This window comes from Lactuca serriola, chromosome 5 (genome assembly GCF_051521515.1).
Source record: "Lactuca serriola cultivar US96UC23 chromosome 5, Lser_US96UC23_V15, whole genome shotgun sequence".
Classification (NCBI taxonomy): Eukaryota; Viridiplantae; Streptophyta; class Magnoliopsida; order Asterales; family Asteraceae; genus Lactuca; species Lactuca serriola.
Window position 1 is genome coordinate 277,770,954 of NC_136412.1, and position 21,804 is coordinate 277,792,757.

The 21,804-nt window shown below is 35.4% G+C and overlaps 1 pseudogene; it reads right to left on the reverse strand.

Moving 5' to 3' along the window:
* Positions 1-2,002: 2,002 nt before the first annotated feature.
* Positions 2,003-21,460, reverse strand: LOC145054408 (pleiotropic drug resistance protein 1-like; annotated as a pseudogene).
* Between the last annotated feature and the right edge of the window lie 344 nt (positions 21,461-21,804).

Consider the following 21,804-nt stretch of genomic DNA (forward strand, 5'->3'; position numbering starts at 1 on the left):
AGAACCTGTGGTGGCGGTAGTCGCGGGTGTTGGTTGGGAATACAATTAATAAAACTGAAATTAACAATTTTTTTGCAATTAACCACTCCAATAAGCTTAAAATCGATGTTACAAGAGAAAAATGATCGGAAATTGACCTGGAAAAACGATTCTCTATCGCCAGAAAAGCTTGGTGTCGCAGGAAAAAGCTTGGTCCTCACCGGAAAATCCCTCTCCACCAGTGTTATCTTCACCCAAAATTGATAATTGTCATGTATTCCACACGAATCGACGGAGCAAGAGATGTAGACGGGAGAAAGAAACGGGCTTAGGACCGAAACAAAAGAGCGAAAGGGAAAAGATGAGTTTTTTGGGGTTAACTGCGTCAACCTTTAGCGGTGACGCCTTTACTGGTGACTTTTTGGGCTTTAGTGGCGACAACTATCAATAGCGGTGACTATCAGGAGGGAATTATTACCGTGTCATTTTTCTATCTTTAGCGGCGACTATTTTTGGTATTCAGTGGCGACAAATGTCGCTGATATTTCCTTTATGTGTTCCACGAGAACCCTAGTCGTTGGATTATAACCACGATCGGATGGTTCGTGTTTACTAGAACGTTAAAGAACGGATCAGTGTCATTCAGCCTTTAACGGCGACAATGATCTTTAGCGGCGACTATTGAATTTGTCACCGCTAAAGATACGTGTCGCCACTATTGGTGTCGCCGCTAAAGGTTGTATTTCTTGTAGTGTTGGTTTTATTATAGAAATAACAACTCAATAATTTTTTTTTTGAATATGTTGGATTTTTATAAGGTCGTATAATCCAAGTAACCGGCTATCAAGAATTTCCCGTTACAAAAAAAATATATTTATGAATACGATAAAAAAACATAAAATAATTTTATTATATAAGATAATAATAACATAATAATTTTTTGATACATCTAATGAATAATTTGTTAGAGTTTTTGTAGGGTTTCCAACTGCTAAATTTGTTTTAGAACTTTCATGCTGTGAGCGTCAGGTTGCTCACCGCTCACGAGAAAGCTAAATCAAATACATAATTGTAATTTTCATTCTTTTGTTGAATGATGGAATACCTTTCAAGTGGAGATTCAGGATTCACACGATACAAAGCCAAATTTGTTCTTTATGCTCATCATACACATCAATTTGCCAATAAATGAAGCTCATTACAGCCTCTACAATCCACACCCTGTCGCTACTTTTGACATTCCTTTACATCGTATTGAGCTAGCTTCAATATACAACATGTAGGCTTCAAGGCAAATTTATACTTCATACTCATAACTCATGCTTTCTAAATACATCTCGTAACCATGCATAAGAGCACCCATAATGCAAGTAGTATAAAAGTTGAATATGGTGATGATTAGGATTGAATAAGAGTTGAATGGAGTGTGGGTGATGACATGGAATAGAGTTGAATGATCATTGAATGGTTCAAAATAAAGTGGTGATTATGATTGAAAAGGTGTTTAATGGGTTGTGGGTGGTGTTTTATAGATGTTCAATGGATAACGTGGCAATCCATTGAAGTCTATAGAGTTCAATGGATTGTGGATGCCCTAATCATAATTATCTTACACTCGTTGATGATTAAATATGTGTTCTATTGTAGGATTAAATTTTTTCTTTGATGTTATTCAATGTAGAAGATTTTAGAATGTTCAGTTATTACATCTTATTTGATTGTTTCTTGTTTTTCCATACTCTATGTTTGGGGCCATGGGTTCTTCGGTTTCAACCAAAGGATTTTGTCACCAGTTGTTTGTTAATATGCTCCAAACGGAGGTTTTGTTTTATCGAAACCACATTTCCCATATTTATCTTACAGAGCTTGCATCCAACCATTTGAAAGCTTGTTATTATAGTGAAAAGGGTAAAAAAGATAAGATTACAAGGATCTTAGGACTCCTACTTAGCATTTCAATACTCTCTAAATCCTTGCCCACTTTCTTGACAATGTGGAATGCTCATAATCAAACTCCCTGATAATTGGTCTACCTCTTTTGAAAATTAACGGACTTGATGCCAAAGGCAAAGACAAATGCAAATAGTAGGGTGAATCCGACATGCATACCCGCAACTACACCAAGAAAACTTCTCTCAAATCCAAAATATCTCTCCAAGTAATCTTTTACAGTTTCACCATTCTCAAGCATATCTTCAGAGTCTGCAAACTGTGAAGCAACCATACCATAGAGAGTCCAAGCAATCGGACAAGCCCAATAGTACCATCTCCACCAAATAGGTATCCTCTGTTTACAAAATGGTGAACAAGAACATATGTGTAAGTAAAGAAAAGATTGTAAATCTCAAATTTGAAGCAAAAATGTTGAGGATTAATGGAGCTTACAGGTCGTGGGATAATAAATCCAGAAAAGAGATTCCATATTCCATAAAATGAGGCAGACACAATGGCAGCAATTGTTGAGTTGGGTGTCATGGCCACAGCCATCATGCCATAAAAGGTCATGTATAGTAATGAGAGGTACATGAAAAACAAATACAAAAGAATTTGGCAAATGTCCACTGAAATCCAATCATTGCATACACTAGGACACCGTATACTAATGTTTGTACAAACACGTATGGTAGTTCCACCAGAACCTGCAAAAGGAATTGAATAGCAGGTTATCTAGTAAGCGATTGTTTCTTTTTTGCTTAATGGCTTAATAGGTTAAGCACTTAATCTGGACATCTATACATGGTTGTTTCTTTTTTACTTAATCTGGTCATAGAGAATGACCTAAAGGGCTTTTTTCCTCCCAACTCTTCTCATGTTAAACTTGATCAGTATTGTTAAAATTGATGAATATTGTGAAAATTGTTTGTTAGAATGTAAGGGTAAACAGTCATTTAGTCTCATTAAGACGGTTTATTCGTTCTAACAAAGGAACATAACTTATGTATACAACACGTTATCCACGTCATTACTTATTAAACTACTTAACCCATATAAGACGTAACTGAAAAAAGAAAAAAGAAAGCCTCAAAATACCTGTGCAAAAGCATATGATAGGGGCGAATACATTCCTGCAGCTTTTTCTCTATAAAAGACTGTCCTCTCAACAGCAACCACTGGTTGCACCGATGACGAATTTTGGGTCCCAATAAAAAGAACAGCAGCATACATCGATCCCATTGCATTAAGCAAATCTTGTTGTGATGTCCTGAATTAATTACAATCACAAGAGTAAATTAAAAAAAAATACAAAACCAAGTTCAGATGTATTCAATGCTACTGCTCTTAAATTATCTTACCTTTTGCCACCAAGATCCCAGAACATTGTCCCAAACATCAATCCGATTCCCAAGCTGAATAGAAATCTTACTGCAGTGTAAGAAGTATTTCGCCAGTATGACAGGCGTTGTTTCCATAGGCAAGCCATGCATTGTGTGAAGAAAGACTGAGAGTATTGAGTTGGGAAATAGAGATCTTTTGATCCAGAAGGTGGTGTATTCAGCTCATTAATAAGAGCTTTATTTCTCCTACCAATAAGCATATGGCATTACCAAAATCAAGAAACGTTTTAATGAAATGAAAGTATGATATTGACTAGTTGACTTACTTGTAAAGTTCAGAGTTTTTGTAGACTTGTGTGAAATCAATTCCAAGAGCCATTTCTTGTGCTGAGGCACTAACTTCTAACATCCATGTGGCGGGGTTATAACCGTCTTTGATTTTACTTATTCCTTCGATTCCTAGAATAGTCATGGTGTATCACATATTAAATAAATTTATGCAAATTGTGTTTTTTTAAATTTAATTAAACATGTTAAGGATAATTACCTCAAAATACTTGATCAAATGGCAGGAATTGCGACCAACTGGTCCTACATATAACTCTTCTCCTCCTCGTTTGATCAAAAATAGCTGCAACCCATATATAAATTTTAGAATTCCCATTCAGTAAGTAAACTAATCATGAATGTATTAATTTTATTATCGACTTATCGTTGCAAAAAGGAAGAGTATTGTTAGGGGCTGTTTGATAAAACTGAACCATGTAGTGCTGAATGATTCTAACGTCTTAATTAATGATTAAGAGAAGATAGGGTTCGTAAACCCTTTAGAGGTCGTTCATTCATAGGTTTTATCAAACGCGCTGAATGCTGACCGATTCAGAGGTGACCTCCATTCAGAGGTTATCAATTGGTCCCAATCTATTGTTTAGATTTGATGATGATTTAACTTGTAATAGCCTTACTTCTCAAAGTCTGGTCCAACTGACTCAATAGCAGTTTGAACATGCATCAGTTTGGTTGAATAGAGAAGTGTGTCACTTATACTTCCATCATTAAGTTAATAGTCAATATTATATTATTTTACAATATATCCTTAATTTTATTATATATACCTCATCAAAAGCTTCAAATATGTCGATGCTAGGTTGATGGATCGTGCACACAATGGTTCTACCAGTGTCCACGGTGTTCCTAACAGTTCTCATCACAATAGCAGCTGCTCTAGCATCAAGACCGGACGTTGGTTCATCCATAAATATTATAGATGGGTTAGCCACCAGCTCAACTGCTATGGTTAACCACTTTCTCTGTTCAGTTGATAGCCCGTTGACCCCAACAACCCTACTAATGCATCTCTCAATTGATTCAGTTCCACAAGTTCCATAACTTCACCAACAAACATCTACACATGATGTTTTACTATTAAGTGTAAACTACCCTTAGGTTTTTTTTTCGGTAAGTTATGTATATAAGTAAATTGGTCGAACGAGTATTATGATTTGTTTCTTTTCTAGACCGAATAAATCGTCTAAATGGATGTAAATGACCATTTTACCCTTACATTCATTTTTTCACAATATTCATCAGTTTTAACGTGAGAGGAGTTGAGAGGAAAAAAGAAGGGAAAATAGGTAAAGGGTTAGCGTCTTAAGTTAAATAAGTCAAAATAAACAGCACTTTAGTTTTGTAGTAAAAAATGATCAATATATTCCTTACCTTTCTAGTTTCAGAATCAACATCTGCTGGCAGCCTTAGCCAAGCAGAGTAAATCAAGGACTCATGCACTATGACATGAGGTGAGTGGATGTCATTTTGTTCACAGTATCCTGAAATTCGAGCGAAAGTTTCCTGCTTCTTTGGGTACCCTGAAATGACAATATTACCCTCTATATATCCACCTGTTTTCCTTCCTGCCAGCACATCCATCAAAGTAGTTTTACCGGCACCACTAACACCCATTAATGCTGTAAGAACACCCGGTCTGAATGTCCCACTCACACCTTTTAATAGCAGCAATGGGTCCTCAACTACTCCTTGCTCTTTCATTTCCTTTAATGCCAAAGTTCATTAGTTTCAATCAAATATGATAAAGAGTTTTGATTAATATTAAGAAGTAGGTACTAAAACAAGTTTATAACAAGTGTGTTTTTAACCACCTGGGGCATATCAACTGAGTATTTAACATCATCGAAGGTGATACAATGTGGTTCAAATGGAAGAATCATTCCCTTTTTCTTGCTCATGGAATGTAACTCAACAGCTGAAGGATTTTGGGTTTCGTTTTCATCTAATATAACTGTTTGATGTTTCTCCAAAGCTGCATATGTGTTCCTATTTTGTTAAAGCTCTATGAATTAATTCATAACTAAGAACAAGGATGGATATGTATGATTGAGAAAAGTGAGGGCTAGCGTGTAAGTAAAGTTGAATAGGAACACATATCCAATCAAAGCTGCTACTGCAATCCAATACCAATATGCATATGGGAAGAAACCTCTAGATGTTATAATCCTCACTCCTAGGGACTCTGTTGAGTTAGGCAACACCTATACTTAATGTTACAAACAGTTAGCTTGAATGAATACTAGATACTCTATAGCACAAATGATATATAGAAACTTGATTATTTTACTTAAATGACTTACTCGGTTCCAACTATGCCCAAGAAACTCATTGACTACAATCCCATTCATCGCATACATCATTGGTGATGACCAATATCCCTAAATCCACCAACTCTTGATATCATCTTTAATATTGGAAAAAAAACACATTTCTTAATCAATAGTCTGATGGAAGTTTTTCTTTAGTTTAAGAGTATGTTTGGTGGGATGGAGTGAAATTGCAAAAGAATGGAAGGATGATGGAATGAAATGACTTAAGGTATTTAAATGGATCATTATATTCCATTATCATGTTTGGTTGGCTTGAATGAACGAATGACTCATTCAAACATAATTATAATGTATTCATCCATCCCACAAAGGAATGGAAAAATTAACACCCCTTCCTCCATATAATGAAAATCAATTGAGCAGAAAAGAATGCTCCTTAATTTCTATTCCTATATGAAAAACAAGTATAATTTTTTGACATTTTATTCGTCATAATGCTCAATTTCATTCCATCGTCGACTGTAGCATACCAATGCTACCTAATATTAGATAGAACATGTGTACCTCGTGATAGGACAAAGTGTTGAAGACTGATTCAAAGTCAGTGAAATAAGTGCTCTCGTGTGTGTCTTCATAACTGTTGAAGTCTTTCATATTTCCTGCTTTTACTTTAGTCTTTTCATGTTTCCAGCATTTACTTTTTCAGTTGTAAGTGCTGCTATATATTGCAGCCTTCTGTTCTTTGTTTTTCATTGAATAATATACGAGAGCTTTTCAGCATTTTGCATTGTTCATTTGTTTTGAACCAACATTGTGGTATCAGAGCTTAGGTTGCATTCCTAAGTCTCTCTGGTTTGTTTTGATGGCACAGAACCTCAACACTATTAGCATGTCTCACCCTCAAATTCCAATCTTTAAGGGAGACTCCTACGAGTTCTGGAGTACCAAAATGAAGACTTTGTTCAAGTCACAAGATTTTTGGGATCTTGTTGAAAATGGGTATGCAGAAGCAAGCACAGATGAGACACGACAGAAAGAAAATCAAAAGAAAGATGCAAAAGCCTTGTTTTTCATCCAACAAGCTGTTGATGAAACAATCTTTCCCAGAATTGCTGCAGCAGACACATCACGAGATGCCTGGAACATTCTCAAAACTAAATATCAAGGATCAGCAAAGGTGATCACAGTTAAACTCCAGTCCTTAAGAAGGCAGTTCGAGACCTTAAACATGAAACCAAGTGAAACCGTTCAAGAGTATCTTGCAAAAGCATCTTCGATTGTGATTCAGATGCGTGCTTATGGATATAAAATCTCTGATGAAGTTGTTGTTGCAAAAGTACTGAGGAGTCTACCTTTTAAATTCGACCATGTTGTGGCGGCTATTGAAGAGTCAAAGTATCTTGCAACATTTTCCTTTGATGAACTGATGGGCTCACTACAAGCACATGAAGCAAGAATCAACAGATCTCAGACTCAAGATGGAGAACGTGCATTTCAGATCCAAGGAGAACAAGGTAGATATTCCTTTGGTCGAGGAAGAGGCAGAGCATCATCTCGTGGTCGTGGTCGAGGGAGATCACAAGGGTCACTAGTTCAATGTGATCATTGTAAGAAGTTTGGTCATAAAGAAGAAGATTGTTGGACAAAGCAAAACCAAGCAAAGTACACTGAAGAGGAATTTGAAGAGAAGGAAGATTACTTGTTCATGACCCACATTCATCCGGTTGATGTTACAAAGGAGATATGGTATTTAGACAGTGCATGTTCTAATCATATAACCGGTGTACGTGACAAGTTCAAAAGCCTGAACACGACAGGAAAATCACGTGTTCGTCTCGGCAATGGCCAACCAGTTGCGATAGAAGGAATAGGAGTTGTGACGGTTTGCATCGAAGGAAAGGATAAACTCATCAGTGATGTTCATTTTGCACCAGGTCTGGCCCATAATCTGATAAGTGTAGGCCAGTTAATTGAAAATGGATTGAAGGTAGAATTTGCAAATGATGCTTGTGTGGTAAAGAAACAAAATGGTGAAGTTCTATTATACTCAAAAATGACTGGAAATAGGATGTTTCCAGTAGATTTTTCACGAAAAGAAGGATATATGATGATGAGTAGCAAGGATGATGAGTCAAGATTATGGCACTATCGATATGGTCATTTGTATGTAAAAGGTCTACAACTATTAACAAGCAAACAAATGGTGAACGGGCTGCCAACCATAAAAGATTCTACCCATGTGTGTGAAGGGTGCGTCTTGGGTAAGCAAACACGAAGATCCTTTCCGAAGGGGCAAGCAAGACGAGCAACAGAAAAATTGGAGATAGTATGTGCAGATATCTGTGCTCCAATGAGGACAGAATCACACTCGGGGAGTAAGTACTTCTTGCTTTTTATTGATGATTTCACTCGTATGTGTTGGGTCTACTTCATCAAAGCGAAATCTGAAGCTTTTGAGCACTTCAAAAAATTCAAAGCCCTTGTCGAAAAACAAGGAAGCAATGTAATCAAGATTTTAAGAACTGATAGAGGCAGTGAATTCATGTCAAAGGAATTCACTACATTATGTGAAGAAGAAGGAATAAGAAGAGAATTGACAGCTCCTTATACACCTGAGCAAAACGGAATCACAGAGAGGAAGAACAGGACTATTGTGGAGATGGCTCGATCAATGCTAAAAACAAGTAAGTTGTCTGACTCATTTTGGGCATAAGCGGTAGCCACAGCTGTGTATCTCCTCAATCTATCACCCACCAAAGCAGTATGGAATAAAACTCCTTTCGAAGCCTGGTATGAGTTCAAGCCCACTGTTGATCATTTGCGTGTTTTTGGCTGTTTATGCTATGCATTGGTCACCACAAATAGGCACAAGCTAGAAGAGAAGTCCAAGAAATACATCTTTGTGGGCTATTGTACAATGTTAAAGCCCTACAGGTTATTCGATCCTATAAATAAGAATATTGTTATTAGTCGTGATGTGATTTTTGAAGAATATTCCAGTTATGTGGATACATCGGTTCACACAAACTTAATGCCACAGCCAAATTCATTTGAAAATGTAGAAGATGAAGTGCATGATCATCCGATCAATACACCCATGTCTCCTCCATCAAGTCCGACACCGAGCTATACTCACGGTGAATCATCTTCTGCTACGCCCTCGAGGACCACACCTGGCTCTTCTGATGTGTCGTCTCCAGATACTCCACCGCTCAGATATAGGAACATGAATGACATTTATGATAGCACTCTAGCCCTGTTCGCTGGTGATCCAGTATCAGCAGATGTGGCACTTCAAGATGTTAACTGGAAGAAAGCAATGGAGGAAGAAATTATGGCGATCGAAAAGAACGAGACATGGGATCTGGTGGAACCTCAAGCTGGTAAGCATCCAATTCCTTTGAAATGGGTTTTTAAAAAAAGGTCAATGCAGATGGTAGTCTCCAAAAACATAAAGCAAGATTAGTTGCTCGTGGTTTTTGACAAGAACAGGGTGTAGATTTCAATGAAACATTCTCACCGGTGGCAAGAATTGAGACAATAAGGTTAATTCTTGCATTAGCTACACAACAACAATGGGAAGTTTACCAGTTCGATGTTAAGTTGACATTCTTAAATGGGGACCTAAAAGAAGAAGTTTTTGTTCAACAACCCGAAGGATTTATTGTTCCTGGGCAAGAAGGGAAGATATATAGGTTGAAGAAGGCATTATATGGGCTTAAACAAGCTCCGCATGCATGGTATAGCAAGATTGACAACTTTTTCGCTTCAACGGTTTTCAAAAAAGTCCTAGTGAACCTACCATGTATTTCAGGAAGCAAGGTGATGCAGGGATCATGTTAGTCAGTCTCTATGTTGATGACATGATCTACACAGGGTCGTCTAAAGATCTCATTTTTCAATTTAAAATGGAGATGATGAAGATGTTTGAAATGACAGATCTTGGAAAGCTACATTATTTTCTTGGGATCGAAATAAAGCAAATAAACACCGGTATTTTTATTGCTCAAGAAAAATATGTATCAGACATGCTAAAAGGTCTCAACATGGAGAATATTGAACCAGTCACAACTCCTATGAACACCAACGAAAAGCTAACATGTGAAGATGGCACAGGAATGACAGATCCTCAAAATTACAGGAGCATAGTTGGGAGGTTAATCTACCTCACTCACACAAGACCAGACATAAGTTTTGCAGTGGGAGTAGTCTCAAGATTCATGCACAAACCCACAAAACAACACTATGGAGCTGTCAAAAGAATTATTCGTTACTTAGCTGGTACCAAGCACTATGGTATCTGGTATTTGAACTCGAAAAGGTGTGTGCTAAAAGGATACAGTGACAGTGATTGGGCAGGATCACAAGAAGACAGGAAGAGTACAACAGGGAATTGTTTCAGTACTGGGTCTGGAATAATTTCATGGCAGTCAAAGAAGCAAGCAACGGTAGCTTTATCATCAACTGAGGCGGAATATGTGGCGGTCATAATTACCGCGTTTCAAGCTGTGTGGTTACGAAAACTTATGGGTGATCTTATGCAGGAACAAAGGGAACCAACTGTGATTTACTGTGACAGTCAATCAACAGTTGCCATGACAAGAAGCCCAGTTATGCATGGGCGTACCAAGCATATTGAAATTAAGCACCACTACATTCGAGACTTGGTGGCAACAGGTGTAATATGGGTGGAGTTCTTTCCTACTGAAGAACAATTGGCCGACATGTTCACCAAGGCTCTTCCGCCTGCACGTTTTCAGCGTCTCCGAGCTTGTATTGGCATTGGAAGCTTTGAATCAAAGGGGGGTGTTGAAGACTGATTCAAAGTCAGTGAAATAAAGTGAAATAAGTGCTCTCGTGTGTGTCTTCATAACTGTAGAAGTCTTTCATATTTCCTGCTTTTACTTTAGTCTTTTCATGTTTCCAGCATTTACTTTTTCAGTTGTAAGTGCTGATATATATTGCAGCCTTCTGTTCTTTGTTTTTCATTGAATAATATACGAGAGCTTTTCAGCATTTTGCATTGTTCATTTGTTTTGAACCAACACAAAGCCACCCAAGGCAAATAGTATGAGAAGTGCAAATGCACCAAATGTGCTTGCAACAATCATATTTCGACCAAGTGCAGCTATAAAGCGGAACAATCCTTCTGCCATCTGGCTGACGAGTAAGAGTAGTAAATATTGTTTACAAAATCTGTAAAAAGGAGATTATTTAGTCATATATAATACTTCCAAGTAGGAAAATAGTTAATGGCATTTAATATGAAGTAACTAACCTTTCAACATTTGAATCAAATCCAATTACATAATAAGTAAGAAGAGTCCAAAGAAAATTTTCAACAAATGTGATGGGAATCTTGATGATCCATGAAGGAAGTGTGTAAGCCCATGAGGGGTAAAACAGGAAATCCCTTTGCTTGTAAAAGACAGGAAGCTTTGCAATGGCCATGGAAAGCTCAGAATATCCATTGAACAACATCATCACTACACCAAAAAAGAGTGCACCCGTGTATATCCCTCCATCTTCCACTGACCTTTTGTGCATTTCAGTTCGGAAAAAGTCTGTCATTGTCAGAAAGGACGTCACAAGAAGCTGAAAGTAGGTAAGAAAACAAATTCTTTCAGGTTGTAGAATTAATCTTTGAAACATTTCAGATTTTTTGTTCTTATTAATTCATAAAGTGGCTAAATGAGCAATGATGTCTCTCCGGATGAAGTGTTGTATACATAAGGTCTACCGTTTTCTTTCTAGACTGAATAAACCGTTTCCATGGGACTAAATGATCATTTTAGCATTACATTCCAACTCTATTTTACAGTTTTCATCAATTTTAACGTGACAGGAGTTGAGGGGAAAAATAGATAGGGACCATATGTGCAATGAAAAAAAAAGAGTTAGGAACGAAATAGGAACCGAGTGGATAAGTGGGATCGGGTCTACCAGAGGCATAAAAAGAAGGTAGGGGTTGTTTAGTAATTTATGATTATTCTATTATCTTTATTATTTATATTTATCTAGTTGATTCTGGTTTCCTGATACGACCTCGTTTCCAATAGAATACTTTTTCTTCTAATTCTTTTGCATGCAAATATAGTGTTAGATCATGTTTCCATTTTCTTAGGACCTTAATGTTACCCATTTACTTACAGTAACATGTTCACGTTTCCAATTCCTATATTAGGTAGTTTAATTCCTTCATTATAAATAGCTTGTCAATTGCATCAGATTAATGGAGAAGAAAATTGTTTTAGCTTGTGTTCTTAAATTTTGTTAGTAGAAAGGAGATTAGCCATCTCAGAATTTGGCTTTATCAATTGGTGCTTTCATCATCGTCTCAATGCCTCCAAAAACCGAGTCCGACTCCACCTCCGACAACCCCAAGGTCACCAACGCCCGACAACCTAGATGCCGCCCTTCATGCTCACATACTTCATATCGCTCAAATTACCACTGATACCAATGCTAAACTCGACAAGTTGATCCAACTCATGACCGACCAACGCGTCAATCAACCTCCACCGCCGCCTCATCCACCACGCGATCCAAATCAGATCCTCTGACCACCGAAAATTCTCCTGCCCAATTTTGACGGTTCCAACCCAGTCGATTGGATTTTTCAAGCCGAAAATTACTTCACCTACTACAACATTCCTCCGCCTCAATGCCTTTCCTTGGTTGTCTTCTACTTTACCGATGATGCTTTAAGCTGGTACAAACATCTTGCCAGCAACAACCTTCTTGGCACTTGGCCGAAGTTCACCCGTGCACTTGAACTGCGCTTTGGCCCATCTACACATGAAAATCACCAAGCAACTTTGTTTAAGCTTCGACAGGCCACCACCGTCTCCACCTACCCAACCGAGTTTGAAAGAGTTAGTAACCAGGTCATCGGTCTCTCTTCCGTATCCTTGCGTAACTGCTTTATCTCCGATTTATGTCCCGACATTCAATCGGAGATTTCCATCCATAACCTACAAACACTCCATGACACTAATGGTCTCACCAAATTAATTGAAGACAAACTCCATGATAACCTTCTTCTTACTGCGGGTAATCTGGAACCACCGCTACCGACTCTACCTTTGTTGGCTGGCTCGCCTTCCACTTCCCCACCACTTGCATTCAAGAAACTAAGTCCCACCGAAATGCAACAACGAAGGGTTGAAGGCCTATGTTACAACTATCCCGCTAAGTATCAACCCGGTCACTAGTGCAACCCGCCCAAGTTCCTTCTTCATCAATCAGACAATGAGCCACCATGGCCGTACTTGCAACAAACTGACATTGGCCTTGAGGACAAGGCCATTTCTTAGGGGCGGAGTATTGATACGACCTCGTTTCCAACATATGACTTTTTCTTCTAATTTCTTTCCATTTTCTTAGGACCTTAATGTTACCTATTTACTTCTAGTAACATGTTCACGTTTCCAATTCCTAGATTAGGTAGTTTAATTCCTTCATTATAAATAGCTTGTCAATTGCATCAGATTAATGGAGAAGAAAATTGTTTCAGTTTGTGTTCTTAAAATTTGTTAGTAGAAAGGAGCTTAGCAATCTCTGAATTTGGCTTTCTCATTTCCTTATGCAGTATACATTTCCTTTTACGAGCATAGTTTACTTTCATCAGTTTTAGAGGGTCAATAATTAGGGTTAGGACCGTCTCTAAGAAGTTTTAAAAAGCTTTGAGTCGTTTTCTTTTGTTTGGAGATTCTCCGAGTCTCGAATATTAGGCACCTATCATTTGTTTTTAAGCATTGAGTTTTGGATGTAGTCTTCAAGCGAATTAGTTTTACCATACAAAAAGGCTTAGCGACGCAGCTTGTTGTCCGTTTGTCATCTCACTCGTTGTACGGTGATATTTAAGGTAATGGGAAATCGAAATCTATTTCTATTAAGTTATAAATAATTAAGTTTATCGATTTGGTTCTATCAAATTGGTATGAGAGCAATTATTTTGACATCAACATTATTCACCAGAATCAATATTCACTCTACTGTTCATCAGATAATTATCCACAATATTGTTCATTGGAATCACTATTCACACTACTGTTCATCGGAATTCTTGTTCATACTGCTGTTCACGTGTTTCTGCCCTAGTTGTTCATCAAAATATATGTTTACATGTTTGTGTCATAGCTATTCACGTGTTTCTTTCCTAGTTGCTCACATGTTTTGTTCATCAAAATATATGTTCACGACTACTGTTCATCGGAATCACTATTCACACTATTGTTCAAGTGTTTCTGTCCTAGCTATGGCACCCAAGGTGGAATCATTAATCAAGCACCGTAATTAAGCTGACCGATCTGGTGGCAGTTTTAGAGTAGCTCCAGACACAGTCACTTGATCATTTTGAGAAGAAAGTGCAAGAGTTGGCTACTATGAGATCGGAATCAGAAAAATGATAGGAGATCGCCAATCAATGCCATGCAGAATTGATGACACTTTTGTTGAAATTGTCGCAACCAGCCCCAACGACAGCACCACCAATAGTCAGTCACGCACTGTTAGACTAAGTTTATGTATTGCATTGTACTTTACTTAAATTAGAGGGTACCTAATTGTATTTATCTATATATTAGGTTCATATGTAATCGTAATCTTTGAGATATCAATAGTAAAATACACGGTTTGTTTTGGTATCAGAGCCAAGTTAATCTTTACCTTATTGACGACATCCTCACGACAACAGCCTCATACGCAACATAAACCCTAATCACCGATTAGTAAAGAAACTTCATGGCGACCTTGCTGCTTTCATGACACAAGAGAAAACTTCTCATAACTCTCATAAATTGGCTTTAACCCTCACACCCACGAACTATAGGTGGGTATTGGAAGGCCATGCTAGAATCCTTTCTCATCTCCAACAATCTGTTAGGCTATGTCAATGGTACGATACCATTCTCGGAGCCCAGAGTCGACACATGAGAGGTAATTACATCTAGATACTCTTGTTGGATTTCTAATGATGCTCATGTCCGTATGATTATCATTTTCACCATGTCAGAGGCTTATTTCCAGCATGTTCAGGGTACTACCTCACGAGATCTATTGCTACAATTAGAACTTATGGCTGATGTTTTTACCAAACCATTGTCTTCTCAAAGATTTCTCTTTTTTACGATCCAAGCTACAGGTCGTTCCCCGCCCTTAGCTTGTGGGGGAATGTTAGACTAAGTTTATGTATTGCATTGTACTTTACTTAAATTAAAGGGTGGCTACTTGTATTTATCTAACCTATATATTAGGTTCCTATGTGATCGTAATATTTGAGTTATCAATAATAAAATACAGGTTTGTTTCGCACCACCGCCACCCAATGCCGCCACTAGATGGGGCGTTGGGGGTACTATAGTACCCCCAAAAAATTGTTTTATATATATATAAATATTGTTTGTAAACATGTTTCTTGTTATTGTATCCCCAACTAAAAAGATTATAACATGTTTTTTTAATGCCCATTGGATAACTACATATATAATATCTTGACAATGTTTGTACCCCCATATCAAAATTCCTGGTTCCGCCACTGCCGCCACCACCTACAAAACCCATTACTCAAGTCTCTTTTTCCAATATCACCACTTCCACAACTATTCCACCTAAGAGCACTGGCGGTCGCTCGTCCTGAACACCAGTCACACACTTTCAATCCCCCCACTTTACCTCGTTGCTACTGTTTCGACGAGCAAGGCTTTTCTTTGCCACCACTATCATTCACTTCAGGGTCAGGTTCAAAAATGGTAATTACAAGCCACACACGAATAATGCTTGGTTTTATGAATACCAACCTATTTCAAGAAGCAAATACATGGGATTGATCATGGGCAATAACAGGCCACCAATCAACCACGAACATGGGGCGGGTGGGTCCCTGGGATGGATTATCGCTTACGTAAACTAAAAATGCTATTATTTAAAAGATAAAATGCATATGGGTGGGTGTACAAAGCAGAAAGATTTTTTGACATGCAAGGGTTAACAACATCAGGAGAAAGGAGAAAGACTAAGGGCAACGATATGATGCCTAGAGGAGCCTATATTGGCATGGTACCAGAGCACCATTTTACAGTTGGGAGGAGTTTAAATCAAGGTTACTTGAGCATTTCCAACCATCCCAAGAAAGAAACATATATCGACAATTCCTTGCCATTCAACATTATGGGTCAGCCTGGGAGTATGTTGGTATGTTGGAATAGTTGGCGGCACCGTTGGACAGATGTTGGAAGGAACCTTCATTAAGGGGCTCAAACAGGTATTGCACAACATGGTGAGAATGATGCAACCCGCATGGCTCAGAAAATTAAATTAGCATTACTGGTTGGTGAGAGTGGAACCAACCCAACAGTAGAGCAAGATAATACTCTGTTGAAACTCATGTGGATACGCCCCACAACCGAGGTAGCAAGAAACCATAGTACATCGAATGCGTTTGTGAAAGAATATAGGGTAGCACCATTCAAAATATCCTTTAAAAGAACAGATGCGAAGTTCGCCGACAAAAGAGGCAAGGGTCTTTGTTTTCTTCGTGAAGGCAAATTTACACCTAGTCATCGTTGCCTCGATAAAACCCTACAAGTCCTGTTGGTTTATGAGGAAGATGTAGACCTAGAAACTGATGAGGAACAAGGAAATATGAACCGAGTGGATAAGTGAGATCAGGTCAACCAAAGGCGTAAAAAAGAAGGGAGGACCGAGTGGATCAGGGAGGACCGAGTGGATAAGTGAGATCAGGTCAACCAAGTGTTTAGTAATTTATGATTATTCTAGTATCTTTATTATTTAGTCTTTATCTAGTTGATTTTGGTTTCCTTATGCAGTTAGAGTTTCCTTTTACGAATATAGTTTCTTTTTATCAGTTTAGGAAAGTGAATAAATAGGGTTAGGGCCGACTCTAAGAAAGCATACAAAGTTTTGAGTCGTTTTCTTTCTATAATTTGTTTTTAAGCATTAAAGTTATAAGTAATCGAGTTGGTCAATTTGGTTTTATCAAAACTACAAGCACCATTTATGTAATTTTGCCAAATAAAAAAGAAAGAATTACCCCTCCAACTAATTAATTAAATACGTACTTGAAATAGTTTGAAGATGTATACGAATGAGTTTCTCTTCATAAGCAAAAATTCTCTTGAAGTGCAGGCTTTCAAGAGCTCCTTTTTGCCCATTCCATACGTTTTGGCTGTCAATGCAATAGGATGGCTCTTGTTTTTGTCATATGGGATTGAAATCTCTTCTGTCATTCTCCTTCCTTCATGGAAGGATTCATATGCCTCAGCAAATTCTTTTGCTGTGATAAACCTGTAAGGTTTGCTTCTCTCTATCCAATATTGCTCCTAGTCTTTCTTTGATGTTACCTACACAAACATGTGAGTGTGAGTGCGCGCTTTTACATAAGCTTTTTCGTTCAAATAACTTCGTCAAAGTCTCGTGGAGCCTTTTCATTTGGGAAGTGATTCATAAACAAGTTTTTTGCCATACACAACAATTCATGAATTATATAGTTGCACAATACAACATCTTAAAGCACCAATTGTTGTCTATAGAGAAAATTGTTGTGTACGGATCAGCTCCCTTTTCATTTTGCTTGTAAAAATATTAAAGCTTGATTATACGAGGTTTTTCATGATTCATTTTTTATATTTTAAATTCATTTCTATAACAAACATATATATACTATTTAGTTATTTAAATTTAATTTTAGTTATTTTGATTTGTATAAAATAATAAAATGATATAAACTAAAATTGATAGGACGCGCTAATATTAGTGAAAAGTGGATATTCAATTTGACCATTTTATCAGGTCAACAAGTCATCCAACTTTTAAAAATTAAACTTTTGGCCTAGGTTTTTATTTTTTTTACACATTTGGTCCAAATTTACATTTAGCCCATATTTTAAATTTTATTATAAATTTGGTCAAAAATTGACCTTTTTGGCCTAAATTTCAGAATTTTGTTATGAATTCATTCTAACTTTAGTTTTTTACAACATTTTTTCTCAAAAAATAATTTCGAATACATTTTTTCTTTATAAAATCATATTATACAAAAAAACATATTTTCACTCAAAAAATCCTATTTTTTATATAAAAACATAAAAAAAAACTTTTTTGTATACGAAATACCTGTTTATAAAAATACGTGTTTATCAAGTACATAAATATATATAAATCCATTTTTATAAAAAAATATATAAAAACACGTATTTCACAAGAAAAAATGTATACAAACATCTATTTTATTATAAATACATTTTGTAAAAACATATTTATATGCACCCAAATAAGTGTTTGTATACATTTTTTTCTAAGAACATATTTATATATATTTTTTTATAAACACCTACTTTATAATAAATGCATTTGTATTGAAACACGTTTATATATAAAATATATACAAACATGTATTTTATAAAAATATATTTAAACACGTTTTTATATACAAATGTATACAAACATGTTTTATAAATATATATATATATATATATATATATATATATATATATATATATATATATATATATATATATATATATATATATATATATAAACATGTTTTTGATAAAAAAAAACATCATTTGAGATGTAAATTATCGACAATTAAATTATCATTTTAAATGTATACTCTAAATAATAGTTATATAAGAATTAATACCATAAAATAATAATTCAAACTCAAAATTCAAAAGAAATTTTGATCACTTGCAAAAAAATGTACATCTTCAAATTAAAAAACAAAATTTATTGTCATACAACCTTTTTTTTTTGTCAACACACACAACGTTATATTTTTGTTTTAAACCCAAAATAATATATCAAAATGGGTTAATTTTCAAGTTATAAGTTACTATCTTCTAAAGCAAATAGATTTGTTAGGAGTTTACTTTTTCATTCCCTTCCTGTCAAAGTTGGGTGTCCACTCATACATTTTATCAAATAGAAATAATACTGAAAGAAATTATTCGCACCTATTGTTTGACGTGAGTAAACACACACACATACACATTTACTATGAAATAGGTGTTTGCATAGATTTATTTTGTAAATATGTGTTTGTATACATTTTTTTATAAAAACGAAAATGTGTATATATATATATATATATATATATATATATATATATATATATATAGACACTTAATAAATACATATTTTTAAAAATAGGTATTTCGTATATAAAAAAACTTTTCTAAAAAATGCATATAGAAAATATAAGATTTTTATATGAAAATATGTTTTTTTTGTATACATATGATTTTTTTAAAGAAATAAATTATTTGAATTTTTTTTGAGAAATAAAGTTGTAAAAAAAAACTAAAGTTATGATGACTTGATAACAAAATTCTGAAATCTAAGTAAAAAATGTAAATTTTTTATCAAATTTGTAATAAAATTTAAAATCTGGGCTAAAATTATAATTTTTAAAAGTTAAATGACCAATTGACTTGGTAAAAAAATTAAATTGATATAATTATCGGTTTTTAGGATAAAATTGAATAAAAAAAATATAATAACTATTATGAAACCAATATGTAAATATATTTTTTTTTCCAAAGGAATAATATTATATTAAAAATGATAAAGCTAACAGCTTGCAACTACATTAGCACCTTATTGAAAAAGTTTATGAATGAAAAAGGTAACGAAGCTTTTTCACCCAAAAGCTTTTGAAAAAGCTCGTAAGTTAGTTACATCCATACTTGTTATTTCGCTTAACAAGACGATGCAATTCCTGAAACAAATCTTGAAATCATACTTACTTCTTGCAAGAAGTCAGCGACACCTTTCCTTTCGGGACTTTTAAATCCCATTGATTCAAAAAACTCTAGCACTTTTTCACGTGGGCCCTGATACACAATCTTGGCATCCGAGAGCAATATTATGTCATCAAATAGATTATACGTTTCGGGTGCAGGCTGTAGGAGCGATATAATTGCAGTTCCTTCAAAAATCTGAATATATTGCCTCAAAGAATTCACAATATGAAAAGTTGTAGAACTGTCCAAACCGGTAGATATCTCATCCATAAGAAGAACCTTTGATGGACCCACTATCATTTCACCTACACGTTGTGATCAAATCCATAAAACATGTATCAAATCTCTCTCTCTCTCTCTCTCTCTCTCTCTCTATATATATATATATATATATATATATATATATATATATATATATATATATATATATATATATATATATATATATATATATATATCATTTGAAAGATTAATTACCTGTAGTGACACGTTTTATTTGTCCACCAGATATGCCTCTGATCATTTCATCCCCTACCAAGGTATCTGCACAGATATCCAGTCCCAAGACCTAAATGAAATACAAAACATTATTGTTTTAGGTTAATGTTTTGGTAGTCAACAAATTTTAATATTTATTGTACCTTGAGAACAGTGGCGAATCTAGAACTAAAAAAAACGTGGTTCCTTATGTAAATAAAACTAAAATAGGTAGGTCTTTTAGCAAAAATGGATAGGTTTTTTTTAATAAAAATAACATTTTTTCTATATACATTTGTTGCATCAAAAAAAAAGGGAGGTCCTAAGACCTACCTTTTGTAAACATAGCTACGCCCCTGCTTGAGAACATAATCCGTAACCACACTTGTCTCTTGACCTTCTGTTGCTGCTGCCTGAAGCATCATTGAACAATCATCACATATTGTTTTTTTTTTCTTTTTCAAGTAAGATTAATGGGTTTTTTTTTACTTAATGAGCTTAATGAATTAAACACTTAATTTGGACATGTATGGTTGTTTCTTCTTTTTTCCTCCCTACTCCTCTCACATTATAATTTATGAATATTGTGTTTTTGTTATATATATATTTTTTTTGAAATGTAAAGGTAAAATGGTTATTTAGTCTAATTCAAACGGTTTATTGGGTCCAAAAAAAAACAAACAAACCTATGTATACAACTCTTTATCGAGATATACATCATTACCCATGCAAGATTTAATGGAAACAAAAAAAAAAAAAAAAAAGAAACTGCCAGGTAACTCCTTTATTACCTTCATGTATATATCAATATCTGGGTCAGGCTTAATATTTGCATCTTTTTCTCTTCTTAACAACTCGGCCAACATTTCTGCAATTTATTGGACAAAAACTATGTCGGTAAAAATATTCCACCACAAGGTATATAGTGAAAAACATACAGGTTGAGATCGTTTAGACATCAACGGCTAGGATTATGCCAACTAACCATAACGTGATCCAACGCCCTGACATCTAGCAGAAAAATTCAAGGTTTCTCTAACAGTCATTTCACCAATTATGAAGATCATTTTGACTGATATAAGCAGATGTTCTCTGAGGCACAAACTCATGCATATCATGTCCATTGTATGACACCCTTCCTGAACACTGGTAACAAACGAGAACGTTTTTTTTGTTTTTACAAAACTTACATGAGATAACATAAGTATAAATTTTCCTCAGAAGGATATTCAAAAAAATAAGTAAACGAATAGTAATGTACTGTAAGCTCCTTGGAAAGCTTCCCAGCCAAGGCTAATAACAAAGTTGTTTTTCCAGAACTTGGAGGACCTAAAAGTAGTGTCATCCTATAAAAGAATAACATTAATAATTAGTATAGTTCATGTTTACTCAAATGGAATGCTTTAAAGTTTAAAACTAGGCTTTTTTCACCTGCCAGGCTTTATAAGCGAGCGTTCCATCCATAAGATTTCTTATTGCGAGAACATTTGAGAGCAAATTTGTACCATACAATTTTCAAAATTAAAATCATCAAATAATATTAATATAAATAAAAAATAAGTAAAAAAATTAAAAAACACACTAATAAACACCACTCACCACCCAAAAAACACCACCCGTCACCGCCACCTATCACCACCACTCCCACCTACCACCCACCATCGCCACTGCCAAAGATTTCTTATGGTC